This window comes from Cydia amplana, chromosome 11 (assembly GCF_948474715.1).
Source record: "Cydia amplana chromosome 11, ilCydAmpl1.1, whole genome shotgun sequence".
Lineage (NCBI taxonomy): Eukaryota > Metazoa > Arthropoda > Insecta > Lepidoptera > Tortricidae > Cydia > Cydia amplana.
The window spans coordinates 6,698,423-6,722,392 of NC_086079.1; the positions used below are offsets into that span (position 1 = coordinate 6,698,423).

A 23,970-nucleotide genomic window follows, 5' to 3' on the forward strand; every position below is an offset into this window, starting at 1 on the left:
GATTTCTATTGGTGATCAATTCTGTAAAATAATATTAGGTTGTGGCAATTTTTTACGTATGTTCACCGTTAATTCCGAGCCCGGGTCTGATTTGAGTAATTATTTTATTTAGACTAGTAAGATGACCTTACACTATGTGATAACGATAACCAAAACATAGCATAAAAATCCTGACACACCTGTACAGGTTTAAGGTGCGCCTCGTTCATATTGGCGACAACAGGGCTAGCGTACCTAAATGGAAACCCGTTTGCCTTCATTACGTAAAAAATATACATTGTTGCCACTGAGGAATCTTAACCTTAACTTTATGGTGATACATGCTTTATGGATACGGGCATGCATGCTTGAGAAAAGGCATGGTTGGATAAAATGAAGTCTCCAGGATCAAATCACTTGACTTAGTTTTTTTATAGGATAGGGGTGCTCCCTCCAATACCTTAAAAAACCAGCTGGTGAAAAACGGCATCATTGCAGTCGCTTAACAGCAACAATGTTAAACTGGTGCTAGGCTTTATCTCAATGGAGTAAGGTATACGTGTGGCCAGTTAATTACATCGTTGATGGTTAGTCTGTAAGCTTGAATAACTTGAATTCCAGTACAGCTTGTATCGTGACCGGACATCGTGACTGCACAATTCGCCATAGGACGGTTACAGATTCTTTAACTAAGACAATCACCAGTACAAGTTTGATCTCTGATAACGAATACTTGATATCAATGTTGGGGATCAAGTTATATTGGAAGGAGCTTTAGCCGGAGTATCATCGTCGAAACTTTTCACTGACTATTTCTAAACCTTATTGCAATGATTTAAGGTCCACTCAAGTTCAGCTGCGTTACCATAACCCGCGGGTATGTTGATTATCTGCCATGAGAAGCTCGGGTATTGGTCCGTAGACAATTGGTGAGTTACATCTTATAATGTTACACCCTCCACCTGGTTCTCCAGGTTAATATTTCTAAGATAAAATTGTGTAGTTTTTAACTGTGAACGAATAATCATTTCTGCGCGGGAGAAAGTAAGCGAAGTGAAGTCAAGTGAGTGAAGAAATCATGTAGAGTTAAATCAAGCTAAGTTGGCAGCGATTAAGATAGCTCAGACGGTGCAGGTGTTATTTTAAACGTCAACTTCTATAAACGTTTAAATAATACTTCCACGGTCTGGACTATCAAAATCTCTAAAACTGATAACAAAGCCCACCATATAAAGTAAACTGCAGCAGCCGACAGTAGAACACCAACAGCCTCACGAAGACCAGGACTCCTTGCCACCAGACCTCCACCAGCCTGAGGGTCTCCAACACATCGCCCCGGAGCACTAGAGCCACTGATAATCTCAGCTTCTGGATATCTGGCATTTGTTGGGTCAATATCTTAATAATATATGTCTAATTTTGGCTTTTGCCGTTTTAGTTGCTCCGCTGAGTAAATTTACAGTACATAGTTACTCTACAGCAAAAAAGCCACTCTTAGCTTCTGGATTTCTGGCATTTGTTGCGCGAATCTTAATTATCTCTTCATTTGTAATTTCTAGTTGTCTGCAGAGTGAACTTATAGTAGGTAAGTAATCTAGAGAAACAGCGCCACTGTCCACTGCTTCTCTTAGCTTATAGCTTCGTTCTAAATATTGATAAGTATGTACGAGGGGCGTTCAAAATATTCTCGGTATTGATATCTTACGACCTCTTCTAAAATTTCTTTCGTTACTGGCCGCTAAGGTTTATTCATTGACATTAAAAAAAAGTATAATTCGAACCGAGATAGTCTTTTGTTTTTCTGCAATTGCTGAACAAACATGAACATCATGTGCGAATTGACAATGTTAACTAAATTAGAACATCGATGCGTGATAAAATTCTTGACAAAACAGGGTAAAAATCAAAAAACCATAAAAGAGGAAATGGATTGTGTTTACCGTGAGTCTGCTCCTTCTTTATCTACCATTCAAAAGTGGCCAAGTGAGTTTAAACGCGGAAGGGAGAGTATTGAAGATGACCCTAGACCTGGCCGGCCTGTAGTAGCTACTTCACAAGAAAATATTGATAAAGTGGAAAAACTTATATTGGAAGATGGTCGAGTGAAGGTAAAATCTATAGCACAAGTAACCAATCTCTCTATTGGTACCGTACATGATATTATACATGACCATCTTAATATGTCAAAAGTAAGTGCAAGATGGGTTCCGCGAATGCTGACTCGGCTTCAAAAAGACATGCGTGTAGCTTGTTGTTCCGATTTTATTGACCTGTGCGGTGAAAATCCTGATGAGGTGCTGCAAAGAATAGTTACTGGAGATGAAACCTGGGTTCATCATTATGACCCAGAGAGTAAACAAGAGTCCATGCAGTGGCACATTAAGGGTTCAGCTCATCCCAAGAAGTTCAAGGTCATCCCTTCAGCTGGCAAGGTCATGGCCACGATATTTTGGGATTGTGAAGGAGTATTACTAATCGATTATAAAGAAAAAGGTGTAAATATCACAGGACAGTACTACGCTAACATTCTACGTCAATTAAAGGATGTAATTAAAGAAAAGAGGCGAGGAAAGTTAACCAAAGGTATTCTGCTTCTGCATGACAACGCCCCCGTCCATACTGCTCATATTGCCAAGGCAGCTATTGTTGAATGTGGGTTTAAAACTGTTACTCACCCACCGTATAGTCCGGACTTAGCCCCCAGCGACTTCTTTTTGCTCCCCAATCTTAAAAAGGATCTGCGTGGAAATAAATTTTCTGACGATGAAGCATTGAAGGCGGCAGTGGAGGAGCATTTTTACACGAAAGATAAAAAATATTTTTACGAGGGATTAAAAAAAAATAATTGATCGATCTTTTAAGTGTATGAACATAGGGGGGGAGTATATTGAAAAATAAAAATATCAAACTTTTCGTACTTGTTTGTTTTCATTCTCATACCGAGAATATTTTGAACACCCCTCGTACTTTAACATTGGAATTTTCTTTGTTTCGTTTTACAACACCAAATTCTGATAATCTTAACTTCTGAATATCAGCCACTTGTAGCTTCTTTTTAATGATTGGTTAAAATCGGCTTTTTCTTGTTTACTCACTGCACAAAGTGAACTTCAACTAATTCATCTAATTATAGGCAGAGCACTCTGATCATCTTATCTTCTTAATATTTTGCATTTGTAGCATCAGCAGGTGAACTCACAATATTTGACTGTGATCTAGTCGCCAATCATTCTATATCCTTCTTTCTTTTATGTAAGCATCAGTGCCTTTGTCTGTGGCATTTGTTGTGTCACTTAATAGATCATGATCGACGTTATCTAATATGTTTAAAAATATACTTACGCTTAAATGCACAATGGTAATTTATACCTACTACAAAATATTCCATGTTAGTTGCAGCTATTTTGAATGTAAGTGCACACAAACTTTCATATAAATTTCACTTCACATTTCAAGTAGATGCGGGTATTATAACTATAAAACGTATATATTTACTTTCAAATGCGAATGCGAATTTTTAAATAATTTCCACTGATGTGGACACCCACATCAGTGGAAATTATTTAAAATCAATCTAGCACATTACATTGATCATTGTTTCCCGTTTATGCAAATGTGATAAGAAACATGTTAATAGTTCTAGCGGTACACGTTTACCGTTGCTCAATATGAATTCGCTTCTAATTCTTGGATTTAAGTCCCATAAATCTTGTAATTAATTGACATACGAATAGCTCTTTAGAGGTCAAACCCGTCAGGTATTATTATCTGATTATTGGCAAGGTGCGAAGTCAGTGGAGGGGGAAGTGGCGCTGATCGTCACAAACACAGGTAATCTTATGGAATGTCCGCCATTAGTACTAGCGGCAGCCGCTTGAACTAATTTTACTTCATAAGATTTAACGTAGAAAGTCCGCCAAAATGAGGGCAGCACCAGTCGTGCACCTAGCGAATAAAATGAACCTCTGTGAGGCATTATTGAATTAACATAACCAAGAAGATAATGTCTCGTCCTTTAATATTGATTGACTCTCCTTAGAAAAGTAACTGGCCGGTATTTTCGTTGTGTTTTAATAACTTAAATAGTAATATTATTATTGAATTAACTAAAGATCTGATTATACCTAAAAAAATTATAGCCTTTCAAGCTATCGCTTTAAATCTCTCATTTCTACAGACACATGCCTTGCAGTTCATTACTTATTTCTCATATAATGTACTACTTAATACTTACTGTGTAGGAATAGTACTTATTATGAAATGAAAGTGTACACTTTGCTTGCTCTATAATTTTCATAGCCGGATTCATTTCACGCAATAATCAATATCATATCATACTTGTATTTATGATATCAAAATCTAATAGGTATATCTCAGTAGCCTACAATTTCTTATATACATATATCATTAACTACGATATTAATTGTCATGTCAGATTATATTACACCTATGTAATTACGTACACAAAATCGTTCACGCTATCTGCCCAGCTATCTCGAAATATTTAATTGCACACGGTTGCATGCAAAGCGATCTGAGAGCAAATCTATTGATACGTGAACGGCGTGGTACCTTGTCACACTCACGCTTGACTGGTTCTGATAGCAATCTGATATGTTGCGAACTCGGTATATAAGTGTTAGTAAACAGACACACACGCAAGTGAAAATGCCGACAGACATCAAGGCTAGTAGAGTAATAGGTTTGACAAGGTCTTTTTTCTTGAATGTTCTATCCTGATCATGCTCTCCTAGTAGTTTCTAATAGGAATCTATCAGCTAGGTACAGCCAGCCGCAAAATTGCATGGCTACTTTATATTAATTTATAATGCAATTTTTCAGCTCTCAATACAGTTATGTAGGTATGTAAAAATGTCTTATTTTATGTTTTCTACCACAGAACATATTAAAGAGGTTAGAACGGCTATCGCGCGCAGTTAGTATCGGAACCGGTGTCGCCGCTCGTTCCTCTCCACATTTCCACATTTCTCGCGCAACGGTAGTAAAAACTTGTTTGCCTGGTGAATGGATACGCCTCCGTTAGACAGATTCGATGTCTGGCTTCTTAATCTGAACGTTATTGTGGCGCAAAAAGCATGTTTACATTTTACGGTCAGCGCGGGCGAGTACTAGCATGCGAGCATTTGCTCATAACCGGCGGCGACACGTACCCTGCTCGCATCGCCATTCTACTTGTTCTGTGTTTTCTACAAATAAATTGTTATATTACACGTCAACTTGCAGTGGTGTTATCATCGTCCAAGAATGTCAAGATCAGTTGTGTAAACTTTCAGAACACACATGTAAGTACACTACAATAAATAATAAGTATCTCATAAAAATCATCACTGAAACCTGACTGAAACTTGTTTGACATTTGTAATATTTCATATTTACTATTGCGATTTAAATAGTCTATATGAAAATTATCTAGCTTAAGAATACCATGTTTCTTAAGAAGTACGAACTCAAATTATTATTTTAAGTAGATTCCATATCATGATTCCATCACTAAAATTACGGCATTTATTAAATTCATCATTGATTTTAAATTATAACTCTCAACTTTTCTTATTTCGCACTATCCAAAGACGCTTAGGCTGTATAACGACTCAGCCTGTGCCTTCTTTTTTTTTAAATCCCGTTTGAAGGCAAAGGACCGGACTAGCCGACTGCCGGCTCCAACTGACCATGCACCGCTTCACCAGTTCTAGTTACTTAATGCAACTTACTCAGGTACCTATTATATATCTAACGATCGCATTTACCGTTTGCTGCATTTATTGTTGAACTTATCGCAAGCGGCCTCAAAACGAGAAAGTTATGATAATCAAAGTATAGGCAAAGTTAGTCTGCCATGAGAAAATAAATCTTATTTCAACGAGACAACGGCTAATATATCGTAAAGAACGGTAAATATAATGTCACGACAATCAAGTAAACGGACAGTGTTCCGTTTCCAATAAGAATGTATTTTCCATTGGCATTCTTATAAGGCGTCAAATACTTATGTGTGGACGGTTATGTCCGTGTGACGTGGTTGTTCTTTCTAACGGGTTGTGTTATTTAGCTTTGATAGAAAATAGTGTTAGATATCTACTTTACGTTAAGTAGGTTTCCCTATCATCCAATATGTTTTTGGCAGGTGAAATGTAAGTTTCCTATTTCGCCGCCAGACTTAATCTTCCAGGCAGATATGACGGACAGAAGTGATGGATATAACCTCTTCAAAAATCAGATGCGACGGTTGTTTTATTTGAAACTATAATATCAGTTTAATCTCCGATATCGTATCGGATACTGTATAAACTATTTGCTTTTTTTCATTTTATACTACCTACTAATATTATTAATTAGGTAACTCTATCTGTCTTACCTCTTCACGCTTAAAATACCTGAACTGATTTGGATAGCAAGCAGCAGCAGCAGAAAGCAGAAGCTAGTTTACTTAGGAATTAAAAAAAGAAAGAAATTGAGTAAATTAGTGCTGGGAAATGACTATTTTGCTGCACACGATCTGATTGTGTAACTTCGTTCCAACAAACCGGAAAAAGCAGGAAAATGACTTTTTGATTAGGTACCAACTTTATCCAACTAAACTAAATATAGACGTGGGTGTAAGTTTCTTGTTAGTGTCCAGTAATCGACTCAGGACAAAAAAATGATAATTGATAGCGCAAATAAATCAAAATATTAAAATTCTACCATGCACATAAGTAAACTGTGTGGGCTGATGTGTTGCTTATCTGAAACAGGTAAGTACCTATGTGCAATGTCGTTAGAATGTGCTAAAAAATCCATTACTCTGCTCCAGCATGCCGATTCGGTTAAAGTTTCTCTCGCAAGTCGCGTTTAGCCAACAACAATAGTATTGAGAAATGCAATATTGACCAAATAGAGCACGGCGAGAACACACGCTATTCTTGTTGCATAGATTTTATCTAATTATTAACATGTTTACGATTTTAAAGCTATTTTCTTGGTTTTTAATAACAACTAACCTAATTTCATATACATGTTTAAGTATATGCACCGTAAACATAAATTTGAAAAACATGCCAAGTTCTATAAGACGCAACAAGTAGTGGTAGCTAAAACGCGCCTAGTTTAGCACTAATTACATTGCGACCCTTGAGAATAAAATAAACACAGACAATTGTCAATATTTAATTGCTCATTCATGCCCCTTTTAGAATTGTACCTAGACGTACAAAAATGTAAAGAATAGGTACGTCGGATATTCTGTACGTAAGACAGTAAATCATGTCTTACGCGCGCTTGTAAAATAAGCAAGGCCTTTAATTGCATGTATAAAAGTATAAATTTACAGCTTTGATTTTGTAAGACAGTTTGAAAGCAGTTACCATCAAAGTAAAGGTTAATAGCAGTTAAAAAGTGCAGCTGCAGTCTCGGTGGTCGCGGTGGCATCAACCTGCGGGAGTTGCGCAAGAGCACACCTACAGGGGGTATTCAATGAGTCGGTATACTTACTATTCTTTTATATTGTTGCTTAAAACTTTAGGCCTTAGATATAATTTACGCAAGTGGTAAACAATAATTAACAACGTTTTTTAGAAATATAATTAGAACAATACATACATTTGTTTATTCATACGATATTAGTTTTAGAAATTCCATATCTAAATTATAATGTAAGTACTTAGGGATTTTTATTATAAATTTATAATTATGGTTTGTTATGCAAAAAAAAAGTTTATTAATTGCATCCGCGTGTTTTAACAGATACGCTCGTCTATGAGTTTCGCCACACTGATCTTGCATAAAGCACATAATAAGTAATAGTATATATGTATATATACTAAAGCTAATTTGTAACTATGTATAGTTGTGACGGCTGTTCGTGTTTAAAGTTTAAACTCCCGCTAGATGCACAGTTTACGTGATGACATTCGCCACAGTCAGTTTTTATTCCAAATTAACCTCACCGCTAAACCAACTGGTTGAGTAATCTATTGTGATCGTCTAAATGCCGATACAGTAATTTCTTTCAGTCTGTATACCTAGTTAGAATTATTTTTCTAAAAATAATAATGTTGTAAGATACTGTTGAGAGTACCTATGCGTTCATGTTATTTATTGTTATGATAATTTAATATCGAGTTAGTCGTAAAACTCATTTTATTATCTGTACAGTCACCTGCAATAATATATTAGTCTTCGAAGAGTTATGTTATACGCTCTTATGGCTCTACAAATAAGATCGTGTCAGATATTTTTGCGGCCTTCTTTTTGTTTTGTTGTAACATATTATTGCAGGTGACTGTACATAATATTCTAGTTTGGAATTTAACAATAATAGACATTAGAGCGATAGTCTCCCGAATGATTACAAATCGGTATAATCATTATGTCATCATTATAATCGGTGTAGCCAATTTGAGCTGAAATGGTTAACTATTACCTACTGTTTATATTATTCAGATTCGGGGAGATTATTCAGATTAATAATATGTAACTAATACGTTGGAATGATAGTCACAATATTTAGTCAATGCCCCGAAATAAGAAGCAAACCGGACGGACGCGGGGACGTGCATCGCATACCGCCACCATTTCCTTTAATGACGTAATAATTATTGTGATGACTATAAAAAACTTGCTCACCGAACGATTATCCACCTTTCTTGAAAACAGCGAGATCTGAAAAGAGAAATGAGAATTTAATTCCACGATAAAAAAATTACAATATGTTTTATCATAATACAATATATGTATAAGGTATAAAGTCGACTGACACTGAAACACTATTAAATTTTGATTGCAGGCATGCATAAGTATAAATGAAATCCATTAGCGTAAATCTTATCATGAGAATAAGAAAATATGTAGGTACCTATACGATAAATCACCCTGAGAAAAGGTAGGAAATGCCCTTTGTTTTACTTGGCGGGGGCACTACCGAGCCCCCAGATAAATTTTCATACGAAATATCGAATAGTAAACGACTCTTTTATTTTGATCCATAAGTATAAAAAAAAAATATTCAGCATCTTAAAAATAAATACGAAAGTGTAAGTGGGCCAAAGCAAACCATTTTTGCGAATGGCAAAAAGCTATCAGAAAGCGATATAATTTCTGCAGAGCGTGCCAGTTGAAAGTTGAAAGGTCAGGAAGAACCGCTTCTGGGCTGCATTCCCATCGTTACTTAGCCTAGTAGTTCAGACAAACCGATATACTTAATTATGTATTTGATATTTATTATGTGATATTTTACAGCCTTACAGCTAGGGGCGCCAATGCGCTGTAAAATTAAATATGTTATAGTAAAGCTAAAGTAATAAAACTATATGACTAATATGACTATAATTAAGCTATAGTGATGATGACTATGTTGATTCACGAAAACGTAAAAACCTTTATAAAGTTTATGATGTTCGTTCGGCAAACAAGTTGCAGTTAGGTGCAAAAATTAAAAAAATGTTGAGAAGTGTCCGGGAGCGGACGATTGGAGACTGGTGAGTGTTGTATGAGGGGTTTCATTCGCTAGGAGGCGATGGTTACGACCACGTAAGTGGAGTCTGTGCGGAAAGAGGAGTCGTGGAATGTATGGGTTTCAATACATTCCACGACTCTTCTCTTTCCGCACAGTAGAGTCTGTGCGGAAAGAGAAGAGTCGTGGAATGTATTTGGAGATTCGATATATTTACAAAGGAATAGGAAGTTTTTTAACTGGCGCTAGTTTGTCGAAGCGCTGCACTTAGTAGACATCGTAATAACACGACGTCGATCCATTCCAAGATTAGACACACCCGCGGTGGATAAAGGTGATTCGATACCCATGATAGTGATATTTGGCAAGCTTTGTTAATGTCTGTGGTACTTTAGTGCCATTTGAATAATAACCGCGCAAGGTCAGCTTCATTCAAATTGCAAATCTTATAATTTAAAAATTGAATTTAGACAATGACCCATGAGAAGAGGAGGGAGACTGTTCGCTTGTGTTGTTAAATTTCAATTGTCTACACTTTTTTGTTGCTTTTAATATTTTTAGCTGCCTATGTATACTGCGATCTGTTTGTACTTATTAAGTATAAAATAAATACAATGATTATCTATATACTGAAGCCTTTTCTATTTACTTGTGGGCTTCACCGTAAATCACAAGTTCACCACCTAAAACTGTGACCATCAATTCTTATAGGTATACGTGTAATGTATAAGGCTTCCCCTAAATATCTACTGTATTTGACGTCAAGCTTCACGTGTTCCCTAATCTTTAGTCGCATTGTGGTCAGTAATTATCTAATTATGGTCACGTTGCATTAAGACAAAACATCGAAAAAATGTGATATAGAAATCAATAGGTATAATTTACACGGATCTCATCATACCATTTTTTTATGTCCGTAACTTTTTTCAAATAAATACCTACAGTTAGAAAAATACCTTTAATAAAAATAATTTTAGACGGATAGGTATGCCATAACCTACCGGCCTTAGAACAATCGGCGCGTGTGCAAATATAAAAGTAGGAGTATCTACAAAATCCGGCAATTTGATTAAAACGCGGCAATGCATGTTTGTTCTTCTTCAATTAATGTGATTTCTATTCGGTACCGGTTTTTGTTCCGCATGTCAATTGGTTTTTCCTAGTGCCATGCATGAACTGTTCCATAAATTCGTCATATCATAACATTTTTATGACAATTGGGCAGTCAAGCTGACAACGCTACGCTACGCTAAGCGCAATAAATGTGCGTCTGTTGTTTTACTGGACTTGGCGGGGGCACTGCTGTGTCCCCTGCCTAGATATTGTTTCCTGATTGTTTAAGTTTATTAATTCACGGTATTTTTATATAAACTAATTAAATATTTAACTTAAAACGGGAAACACATAATAATTGCAAAGATAACAAATACGAAAAAAATAAGTTTAGGGCTGAATGTTAAAAGTGTTACGGAACAAAATTATCAAGTATGTACATCTCTGAAATATTAAATGGCCAGTTTAAATATAGTTAGTAAATGTGAAGAAGACCGGCTTTTATTGAATTTATTGCAGCGAAGCCTATGACGGCATAGGCTAATAAGGCCAAGATCGTATTGTATACGTATGTGCGTATGTCGCTCAGAGACAGTCAGAAAGGAAGAGCTTTAAAGCTTTATACTCTTTCTTCTCTACCGACCTTCTGTAAGTGGAGTACATATTACATGTATGTATAAACGCAAGAGTTAAAAGCGATGAAGGAGTTCGCATTTAGAAAACAAAACCAGAATCGGTAACTGACCTCTACTGAAGGAACGGATGTCCAACAGGATTTACAGCCTTAGGGCGTATTTATAACCAGTCTAGTCTAGTCTATGCACGCGACCTACCATTACACTGAAAGAAATAATTAACTGAACTAATTGAGTACTTTAAGAAATAGTTCAACTTAAGTTACAGCGAAACAAATTTTAGTTATATTTACAAAACTAATTTTGTGGTGTACACAATACTAGTCATGTTATTTTGTATTTGATGTGCAGTAATTTAATATTGGGCTGTTATTTACTTAATCAACTTAAACAAAATGGTAGGGCTGCGGCAACGAAACCGTTTTTTTAAATTAACTTAAATGTATCCTTATTTATTATCAGTATGTTGGACTATTTATTAACAAACTGTGTAATGTTGTTATAACTAAACTGTATATAATTACTAACTGTTAATGTGTTTAATTGATTTTAACCAAATCTAATCGCATACTTATAATTTTACCTAAATAACAATCAGGAAACAATATCATTCAGATATTTGACAAACAATTATGTTATCTTCAATTTACTACTTTATTTATTAACAAAAAATAGTTTTGTAACAATTAAGTGGCTTTTCAACTGTTTATGAGCTTAAGCAAATGTACGAAATTAACAAAACTATAGTTATAAAGTACGCAATGTTTAGTAAGATAGCTACCAAACTTTTGTTATCTGTAGCACGAGTGATTGTTTATAAATATGTGAAACGGAACGACGCGCACGTTATAAAACGGACCGAAGCAAACCTGTTTGTTCCTGTTTCCTCTGTCAGTTGTGAGTCCGGAACGTTAGTAAAGTTGTTCACTAAATTTTGTTTCTACAAAGATACTAAATATATTGATGGTTTTTGTTAAAAAACCTTTCAGGCAAGCCCTTGTTGTTAATATGGACGAATTTGTGGAGGCGGCGGCGGCGGAGTCCGCCGGAACTCCGCCTGAGCGTGATGCCTCATGTACAAGTTGTACTACTACGACCATGGAGGAGTATTTGAAATCATGGGGACTCCCTATGTATATTGATAAATTTAAAGGTAAGTAACAATATTATTTAATAACATTAATTAATTACATGATATTTGCGAGTTGTAGCGTTACTATTAGACATCTACCTAATGTGTTCAATGCCCAGAAGGGTTGAATGCGCAATTAGGTAGGTGAAAGGACTGGCTATATTGACATTCGTTGGAATTGTTGGAAAGTTCTATTGTACCTATCTCCTTTATCAGTGAACAATTGAACATAGGTATGCTGATATGTGCATGTTTTAATTTCAGAACACAGCATCGATTTCGATACTCTTGGCGGCCGTCTAAGCAGGAGGTGCTGGAGGCAGGGATCGGAACCGGTTTTTTGCAAAAACTTAGAAATAACCATATTTTTCGAATTATTTTATACTCGAAATGTAGGACTCAGTTGTGTTTTTAGGTTACGACTTCGTATTATTAGATTGCCCAATTAGAAATGAAGTAATTAGCAAAGAACGAAAAAATACCGTTTCCGTTCCCATACAAAAAATACCGGTATCCGATCCCTGGCTGGAGGGATTCATTATCCATGTGAAAAGTGCGGCGCAAATAGAAGACACCATCGCACGCAGAGCGGAAAAACTTCGCGGAATGGACTTAACGTTGCAGCCGGCTATAGTAATTGTGGGACCTCGTATCAAAGAAATATCAGCCAGGTACATAATTGTAAATAATGTTCGTTACGAAGTAACGTCTATTGTAAATGCAGTTGATGCGTATTTTAAAATGGCTACCAAAATTACCCCCGCCCCCTGTACCCGTCCTGTTGGGTAAATATCCAGCTGCTGCCCATATATTTTTTATATTAATGTTTGTAACGTCAGTGCGGCCAACTCCGTCATAGGGACTATTCCGTATACAAGCGTATATTTAATTTTTATCAACCATAGGAAAAAAGCCCCTCTACTTTTGATAGCTGAAACTAAAGGCAATCACTACTGCTTTATCAATGTAATTATTACCTAAATCTGTACTGGTGTGTAAAAACCCCTCCTGGGGGGAATAGCCCCTATGACGGAATTGGCCACATTGACCTTATGTATTAGAATGTCTCTAGTGGCCACAAATGGGAATGATAATGATTACCTAGTTACCTTTAATACGTACTCTTGTGCACTCGAGCATTTTCCTTTAAGTAGCTGATAATGATAATATTTGTTGTATACAAATTTGTTACCACTAGTGACAGCTGAGATTTTTTTACCTGTTGCCACTGATAAGTACTTACTGGAAATATAAATTCTCAGCTTAGCAACTGGGAATTTGTATTCCCAGTACTTATTACTGGGAACAGTATTAGAAATATGTAGAACTATAATTATTTTTACTGAGGACGCTTGGGAAGAGATGGTACTTTTTGATTAGACCTAAATAAACTAAAAACGATTATATTGTAATATTGTTTAAGACTTCATAAATACAGTAATTATTAGAATAAACATATACTTATCATTTAAAGGAAGAGTTTTACTATGCTACCTATACCTACCTAAAAACCATACAATTCAAATATTCATATCAAGTTGCATTATGTTAATTTTCTGAAAACTTTCAAAACTGATTTGCGGGACGGAGTTATGCGACTGTAGTTCCGTCCTGTAGCAATTCTGTTTAGGTGCTAAACAGAATTGCAATAAGACATCATGGTAAGGCTACTAAAAGGTATACTTACAATTCATTTTGATTATAAATTACTAAATCGGTCAAGCTACTTGTAGCTAAACAGTTTAGTTACTAGTTACCAGACTAAACAGTCTTATTTACAACTTAACCTACTGTAACACATCAGCAAAATAAATAAGTTACCAGTTGACGAACAATGTGGCTGCTAATAAACAAATCAATTCAGAAAATAATTCAACAGTTAAACTACTAAGTAAATGTGGGATTATTTAATTATGACAAAGTATTTTTGTGTTTGCAACCAACTAGAAGATATTAGATTCATGAACAATTTGGTTATTAAATAATTAAATTGTTTCCTCAATAGTAATAAAATGATGCTGGTACTTTTGTTGTAAATTACAAAATATTATAATTCTTACTAGACTAATACTTTTGTTATAAGTAGAACATACAATTTAATATAGTAACATAAATAGTTAAGTTGTTCATATCTCAACAGAAATAGCAAAACACGGTTTGGTAATGGATAACACCTAGTTCGCAAGTCCCAATTTTTTAGTAAGCTGTAATCAAATATTTGGTTACAGTTATGCAAATATTTCTTTCAGTGTATCTACAGCAGAAATAATCATTAGTAAACCTTATCACGTTGCAGTAAGAACTAAAAACAGTCAATTAACAGGCAATGCTGTTAACTGGGAATTTGAAAATCGTAATGCAATGGCATATGCACTTAGTACACTCGAATTCACAAAAACATCTTTACAAGCCAACATTCAAAAAATATATGCCTGTAAGACATTGAAAATAAGGTCGTGTAGATATTTTTTAACGTTGGTTTGTAAAGTTGGTTGTGAACTCGACCGCACGCATAACGGGCCTTTCGGGAAGAAACGGCCGATGCTCACTGCCTATTCATTAGGGTACATAACGCTTTAATAAGGGTTTACGGACTTACGTTCACTGACTTAAACTTAGATTGCATACATTCAGAAACGGAAAATATTACTTACGTTGATATCAATACGCTTGTGTTGCGAGATTTTCTTGCATTTAGCGATATTGTATTGTGTCGGATTCTGTGATGGTTACCTAGATTACGGTGGACTTGAATCTATCAAGTTAAATTTGGGATCTTAAAAAATAACACGCAATAACGACAATAAAATCGCGTTGAGATATTCGTGTGGTCTTTGTTTGTTTCGATATACAATGTAATATATCGAGGGGCAACTGAAATCGTTGGAGCGATTACTTTGGTACGTTATGTATATGAAACTATGAAATACGACCCACTGATGTATCAATCCCCTTGTTTGTATGTTTTACGTGAATATTAGGTTACTAATACCTAAAATAACAACTTAATTGGATTATAGGTATTGGCTAACTTATAATTTATTATGACTTAGTTATGTTCAGTATTTGTTTTCGTAAATCGTTACAATGTGATTATAATCACTAAACGCGTATATTTCATAGATATTTAAACTTTGTAATTACGAAATAAAGAAATTGCATATTGCCTAATTTATGCAACAAATTTAAGAACAGTTTACTATTTCAAATAATGATAAGATTGATAAGTTATCGAAATCCATTTTACGTGACCATCTGAGTTTATTACCTGTATCTGTTAGTCTTTTCATTGTATATTAGTAAGACAATTACCTACATTACTTTAAAAAAATAATAATTTTATTTCAGAATTCATCCCCTAAGGTCCATAACACCTTATTAGTTACTTACTTAATTTTTATCTTCGTCTTAATAGTCTTAATACAACTCTTTTTGAAGTGAAAATTCTTTAGCGGCCCTGGGCACTTTTTGAGGTGGGGAAAAAATGATAAACTCGAGACAGCGTAAGGCGATCACGTGACCGTAAGGGGCGTAAGGCGATCACGTGACCGTAAGCCCCGTAAGGTGGTCACTCATAATTTAAATGGCATTTAAATCAATAAAGAAAAACTCAATGTTATTTGACATTTATGTTGTGGACTCCTTTTCAAGACTCTTTACCTATGTTCAAATAATTTGACGTTGTCATGGCAGTATGTAAATAAACATGTCAATGAAAAAGTGTGATCTTATTTGAGAATGATAATAATATATAATAAATAAATAGAATACCTCCGCTAAACGTATGTATTGTGTTACCGGGCGTCGGTATCATAGTGAGGTGAGTTTTCACTTCTATCGGCACTCCCGGAGTGCAACCGTTGTTGCTTATTTATTTCAAAGTATTCGGAATTTCGGATGTAGACCCCATAATTCGTTTTTCACGACATTGCGACTCTGACCCTAGTTTGCCTAGCTAGAAGTAATCGCAACTTAACAATAATGCCGCCCGTTGTCTAGCTCTTTGTTCTAACAAGTGCATAAAAGGTTCTTATTTTAGAAGGTTCACTAATTGTCCCTATATTTCGATTGTTTAAAGTTTAAACTTTAAAGGGAAAGCTGATTGCGACCTCTAAAAGTAACTGTCCGTAGCGACAACTACAGTGGTCATGCAGTGGTCGGTCGATTGTAAAGGCATGGGCTATTAGGTTAGGAGTAGGCTCCAATCGATATCTCTGTCGTGACGATAACCGGCTTATTGTTAGAAATGCCATTTTACTTTTTACCGTTGTTTCTTTAATAATAAAGGAATTCCAAAAGGTATTGAATACCTTTGGTTTATGATTATAACATTTGTATCTCGTTATTATTTGCAACTTTCGCAATTCTGAAATTAGCTTTACATACACTCCCATTCGTGGGTAGATACATGATGAAAAATACTGTAAGTACTGTGTAGTATTGGTTTTCTTTTACTAGATAAATTGGCACTTACAAAGGTATGTCAAGACATAGATAACCTTTGACCTCCTTTGTTTTTTTTCTGAATCAGAACCATTGTTATTGAGCGTCAAAGAGACTTGTACCTTGTAGGTACCTTGACTTTTTTGTGCCAAAATTAAGGATTAAAAGAAAATGTAAACGGAAGAGCACGCGTAATTTTCTGTTAACAAAACTTAGCCAAGTTTGGGCGTTATATCCAAGTGCATCTACATCCAAAACCTGTTGTTCGATTAGTCATTCTCAAAGCTTTTACAATACCTCTACAGCGCCTACGTTTTCGCATCGTACCATATTTGGCTAGCATATACCACAATTACCACAAGCCGAGGTGATTCCGACTAAAGATACAATCGAAAGGGCATATGAGTCAAACAACAGTTTTCAGGCCACGTCATTAGTACTCCGGTCAAGGCCATAATTTCGTGGGTTGTTTTTAAATTGCAACAAAAATACTCGTATCATGGACATTGGGTTTCAAAATTGCAGCTTAACTTTTTATTGCGGTCAACTTAGTCTTTGTGATAATTAAAACCAGTTTTATGATGGCAATTATTTTTAACGACCGCTAATATACTTATGTCTATTTTCACGACAATAGTTACAAAACTTACAAAACCTAACAACCCTTTGAGTTATAGTTTCCAAGTCCTTACACTCCTAACTTCTACCTTTTAGCCGCAACTCATTGATTTTACGACGGACACGTCATGAAACTGTCCTCAATAGTCCATGCCAAGTCAGCCGATAACCCAAATTTCCTCTAAAATGGTGTTAAACCAGTTCTCGGAGGAAATATAGCGTCGTAAACGCTTTGAACTGACACGTCTTTGATCGTCTCGTCATTGGATCTATTAGACTGTTAAAAACTTGTACGGTTACTGGGAAAGATGCCATTTGAAGAAGATTCTCTGTTAAATAGTTGCGGGATCGATTTGGAAGCGACGAAATGAGATCTTATGCATAAATCTTGTTAAAATCAGATTTGCGTGGTCGTGCATGGAAGTAGATAGAAGTGACAACATTTTAAGTGGTGTCGATTCTAATTGCGACATATATTATCTACTTAATGACGTTATTCATAAACGCGCTACAAGCCTCAATTAGCTAGCTATTAATCATTCATTTGTCTTAATTTGTCATTTTGACTTATGAAATGAAATAGATATTATTTGTAAGAAAGATATAGGTATTTAGTGGCTAAAATTATGAATAAGGAGGTAAGTATTTAGTGGCTAAATGTCACTTTGGAACTTTTGGAAGTCATTTTCCCACCTTAGAATTATGATAACCGCACGAATATAACAAAGCGTGAATAAATATTTAGATACTTTAGATAGTATAATAAAATTATGTAACCCATTGTAATTTGCATATTACGTATCTATTACTCGTTTTACCACATTCAGTTACATATAGAGTCTGTGCGGAAAGAGAAGAGTCGTGGAATGTATTGGGCCCCATACTTTCCACGACTCTTCTCTTTCCACATAGACTCTTACGCCTTAGTTTTTTTTTTACAAGTAGACAGAGCGTAATAAAAAGATGATAATTTAAAATCGTCAGTCAAATTGACAGTGTAAAAACGTCATGTTTTTAATTCTAAATCTTACACAAATAGATATCTCGCGATTCAATTGAACGCTATAAACCATTAATAATCCAGCCATGTCCTAGGATACCTACTCCTTTAGCTATCTCTTCAATCCTACTTTATTTCCGTGGAAGGACTTGGCCGCACTCCAGAACCCGGGACATTCGCTCGTATTTCACTCACAGCGAAATAGTTGTGAGGATATAAAGTGTACTATTAATGCTTGCTATAATTGGAGCGAGGCGTCCCATAGTCTCACAGTAGAGCTAATTTTACTTGCCTGTACAGTCTCCATCAGATATATCAGAGCGGCCAAGGTGTTCACAATAACTGAACGCGCACTCTAACGCCTTGACAATAGAGGCGTGTTCAGATATTTGTGAGCGCCTTGACCGCTCCGATATATCTGATGGCGACTGCACCTATATAATGGAGTTCGAGGAACGGTTTTAGGCGATCGGCGTAGGATATATGTATACATTTTACGCCTTATTACAAGGGAATTAAGTGCAAATGTGTGTAGGTACATATGTTTGACTTGAACTACTTACGTGCTTACGAATCTTACGATGTTAAGTGACATGCGAAAATATTACGCTGAAAATCTAATTAGAGGTGTGTGGAGTGATGCTCAAAGAGTGAAGTTAGTACCTACCTAAAGATAGTATAATATTATCAAAATTTACTGTGGCTTCTAAGAAGGAGTTTTCGTTTAAGGAACCAGCGGGCTCAGCATTGCACGGTTCCATTTTTATCGACTATCACTATGCCCGTCACTTTTGCACTTACATACTTGTTAGAACGTGACAGGCATGGTGATAAACGATAAAAATGCGACTGTGCTACTAGGGCTGTACGGATATGATGGTCGTTCTTGTCTACGTGACAGCGTGATAAAACGGTGTCCGTCATTTTCTGTCCCGCGGCGTTAAAAAGTGACAGTTATTTTATCACGTGGATAAAACTATCCATAGGTAATACGCCTGCTAGCTGCATTTAAGAGAAAATGAACACAACCCAGATAAAAACGAGAGAGAAGAACTTTTCAGGGAGCATAAAATATGATTTAAAACTTCGGTTCTCAAAACACTAAATAGAAGTGAGTGTAAGGGTAAAAACACCAGAGCACCATTTATAACAATATTTATTAGAGAATCACAATATATGAGAGTTAGGGACTTAGGTAATACGCGACGCCGTTTAGGCGCAAAAACCGATCTCTAGATGACAGACGTCAAAGTGTTGCCCCACTCCCGGCTCTCGCAGTGATGTCAAGACCGCTGTTTGACGATGCCGCCTTTTAGCTCGGCCATCGCCTGACCCGACCAGCGCCCCGCAGGTCACTGTCATCAGTGCAGCCACTGAAGTCTGCCACAGCCAACGCAGTCGCAGCAAGCTGGGTCTTCACCAGGTGGATGTAGCCTCCACCAGTTCAATATTCTGCGAATTGAACAAGCACCTTTTACGCTCAGCCGATATACAAGCCTTGGTCCTTTTGAGTAATTCGACTCGAGTTCCGTTGAAACGGTCTATTTCGTTATTGTCAACTTACACCAAGATATTTAGTTCTATTTCAGTCGAATTGGAGTAAGGGCTTAAGCCGACTGAACCAAATGTAAGAAAGCATGACCAGGCTAGGTACCAAATAATCCGTGGTATGAGAGGTGTTAGGATATGCAAGTCTGCTCAGCACTTGCTTGAAATACACAAAAGGCTTAATTCACGTGCATATGACACCAAGAGGATATAACTACCAATTAATTAATTATGCAAAATAATAAAATATTGCGATGAGCGTGACATCTAGCGGCAGGTAGATAAACCACCCCCTTTTTTTTTTAACACCATCTAACATAAATTATTTTCTTGTGAATAACGTCATATAACTTTGAAGGATTTATTAGATTTTGATAAATTTCTAGCATGTATACCCATGCAGCTAACCCAAACCTTCCATTGAGCGGTGCGTTCATACTGACCGCTTAACGTAACAATGACTATTTGTGTCGTTTTAAAAGCAAAGACTTGGAACAAACTCACAATTGGCTTCTCCGTTGTAGGATGTAAGACTCCCTCGCATGCACGCACAAAAATGCGTACATCTCGTGAGAGGCTAACATGGGACACGTCTCATGCCTGTGCGGAGCTGCCTAGGCTAGGACACCACTGCCCTTGTAGGCGCAACGACCGTAGAAGTCAGCCCTTCACGATAAGGTTTTCACGGAGCCCGGTGCACGCACTCGCTCCAACTGGGTATTTCGAACAGGCACTCCCTCCAACTCTACTGGATCCGGTACTTCGCCAGCGATCCCTAGAAGGTATAAGTGCAAGCAACCCTTTCAAGGTAACCTTGAGATCATCAGTCTTAAGGTCATTAAAATATCCTTTTGTAAACAAGGTCTCAAGCCAACCTCTCAAGGTCAACAACAAATAGGATATAGATAAAACATTTATCGGTAGTAGAAATAATGTTCCTCTTAAGGATAATATCATATCACATGCAATGGTCCGCCTCTTAAAGCCTGCACTGCAGATACCAGCAACAAACTAGACTGTTAAAGATAGTCTTGTATCACATGCAATGGTCCGCCTCTTAAGGCCTGCACTGCAGATATACCAGTAACAAAATTAGCCTATTAAGGATAAAATAAGCTCACATGCAACGGTCCGCCTTTTAAGGCCTGCATTGCAGCAAATACCAGTAACAACCATCCTCTTAAGGATAGTCTTATATCACATGCAATGGTCCACCTCTTAAGGCCTACACTGCAAATACCAGTAACAACCATCCTCTTAAGGAAAGTCTTATATCACATGCTATGGTCCGCCTCTTAAGGCCTACACTGCAAACACCAGTAACAACCATCCTCTTAAAGATAGTCTTATGTGACATGCAATGGTCCGCCTCTTAAAGCCGACACTGCAAATACCAGTAAACAACCATCCTCTTAGGGATATTCTTATATCACATGCAATGGTCCGCCTCTTAAAGCCTACACTGCAAATACCAGTAAACAACCATCCTCTTAAGGATAGTTTTATATCACATGCAATGGTCCGCCTCTTAAAGCCTACACTGCAAATACCAGTAAACAACCATCCTCTTAAGGATAGTCTTATATCACATGCAATGGTCCGCTTCTTAAAGCCTACACTGCAAATACCAGTAAACAACCATCCTCTTAAGGATAGTTTTATATCACATGCAATGGTCCGCCTCTTAAAGCCTACACTGCAAATACCAGTAACAACCATCCTCTTAAGGAAAGTCTTATATTACATGCAATGGTCCGCCTCTTAAGGCCTACACTGCAAATACCAGTAACAACCATCCTCTTAAGGATGTCTTATATCACATGCAATGGTCCGCCTCTTAAGGCCTACACCGCAAATACCAGTAACATCCATCCTATTAAGGATGTCTTATATCACAGGCAATGGTCCGCCTCTTAAGGCCTACACCGCAAATACCAGTAACAACCATCCTCTTAAGGATGTCTTATATCACATGCAATGGTCCGCCTCTTAAGGCCTACACCGCAAATACCAGTAACAACCATCCCCTGAAGGATAGTCTTATATCACATGCAATGGTCCACCTCTTAAGGCCTACACTGCAAATACCAGTAACATCCATCCTATTAAGGATGTCTTATATCACAGGCAATGGTCCGCCTCTTAAGGCCTACACCGCAAATACCAGTAACAACCATCCTCTTAAGGATGTCTTATATCACATGCAATGGTCCGCCTCTTAAGGCCTACACCGCAAATACCAGTAACAACCATCCCCTGAAGGATAGTCTTATATCACATGCAATGGTCCACCTCTTAAGGCCTACACTGCAAATATCAGCAACAACCACCCTCTCAAGGACAGTGACAAGCAACAGGCCGCTCCTTAAAGCCTCTGTTGCGATTACTGGCGCCAGGAAGTAGCCTATTAAGGATAGCATCCCTTGCCAAGACTAAAGTAACAGCCCTTCTTAAAGAGCACATAATAATTAAAGCTCTATAGCAGACATTGAAGAGAGTAAGTAATATAAATAAAATAATCACTCAGTTCTCAATCCGAGTGTCTAATAAAATTAATCAAGCACAATGTGTTTATTTTAGTCGGCAAACCCGTTAACAAAACACATAAGTATGACAACAGTAACCCAGTTCTAAATCTGGGATAAAACAAAATCACAACTCGATTCCAAACTCGAGAGTAAGTAATATAAATAAAATAATCACTCAGTTCTCAATCCGAGTGTCTAATAAAATTAATCAAGCACAATGTGTTTATTTTAGTCGCCAAACCTGTTAACAAAACACATAAGTATGACAACAGTAACCCAGTTCTAAATCTGGGATAAAACAAAATCACAACTCGATTCCAAACTCGAGAGTAAGTAATATAAATAAAATAATCACTCAGTTCTCAATCCGAGTGTCTCATAAAATTATATCTCAGTTCCTAATCTGAGAATATACTCGTAGTCAGTTCTTAATCTGAAAACGGTACCTGAAATAACAGCATTTGCCCTTAATATGGGAAATATAAAATAATAAGCAGTTGCTACTATGCAACCAATTGTAAATGATCATGTGCAACTTGGCTTGCCTCTTCCGTGCCCCTAAATAAAGGCAACACTCTTACTATACCAACATTGAACTACAGTAGAGCCGGAACAGAAGTTCATGTTATCGAGGTTCCTCTCTTACCCAGGTTCGCCTTATCGAGGTTTCACAAATTGTATTTTTCAACCATCATGAAGTGTATATTGATAATGACCAATCAGTCAAATCATGGCACATATGCTTAAACCATAAAGCTTCCAATCCCAAGACACACATTGTTGATTTTCTCCAGCTGTGCATGTGCATTTTATGTGTAGATAACTCAACACATCATCATCCAGGTTAACTTGTACCTGCACAAAACTAAATAATTTTGTTAAATGCCATGCAAGCACACATTGTAAGATAAATGAGTTCATAACATAATAAACCACAATTTATGCATTTTTCAAAACAATGAAATACATACTTAGTGAACCCACAAAATTTGTGAAACATATTATTATTTATAACTTCTGATTTATGAAACCCAGAAGTAATAAAAGTGTACTGTTTATTAATGCAAACGGTACCATAACACACTACAAGTTCAGACAAAAACCGTCAATAACTTCAAACAGTAGCTCGTGACATGATATTCTTCGGTCAATGTTCATTAGCAGTGAATGGGTTAAAATAGTTATTTGGAAAGCTTTAACCAAGCTATTTACCTTCGTTTAATATTCACCCATAAAACACTTATCGGACTGGAACGTTTAGAGTCCAGTCGCACTTGTATGTAAAAGACATGTATCATGTAGACCGTCAATATCCATATTGACTCCTGAAAGTATTTACCTCGCTTACCATTAGCAACAACCTGCTTTACCAGTGTCATACTCAGCTCAGTAAATATCTTGTTCAATATGTCCATCTCTTTGACAAGATTTTAACCTTGGAAATTCATCAAACTTCATCAGTAATAAAGTTTTGTTATAAGGAAATGCATCTGAAACATACTGTTAGAACACAAATGATTATCATTGTCAATAACTCAAACACTTGACAATGTCATGCCAATAACTTTCATTAGTTTGGTAAG

General features: G+C 36.5%; 1 protein-coding gene across 3 annotated transcripts in view; it reads right to left on the reverse strand.

Annotated features, from left to right (window-relative positions):
• LOC134651953 (rab11 family-interacting protein 4) overlaps positions 1 to 23,970 on the reverse strand; it is a 120,062-nt gene that overhangs the window by 69,744 nt on the left and 26,348 nt on the right. For all 3 annotated transcript variants that reach the window (XM_063507088.1, XM_063507086.1, XM_063507085.1), the window contains exon 2: positions 8,605 to 8,640. The gene's annotated coding sequence lies outside the window, so the exon portion shown is untranslated. The remainder of the gene's footprint in view (positions 1 to 8,604; positions 8,641 to 23,970) is intronic.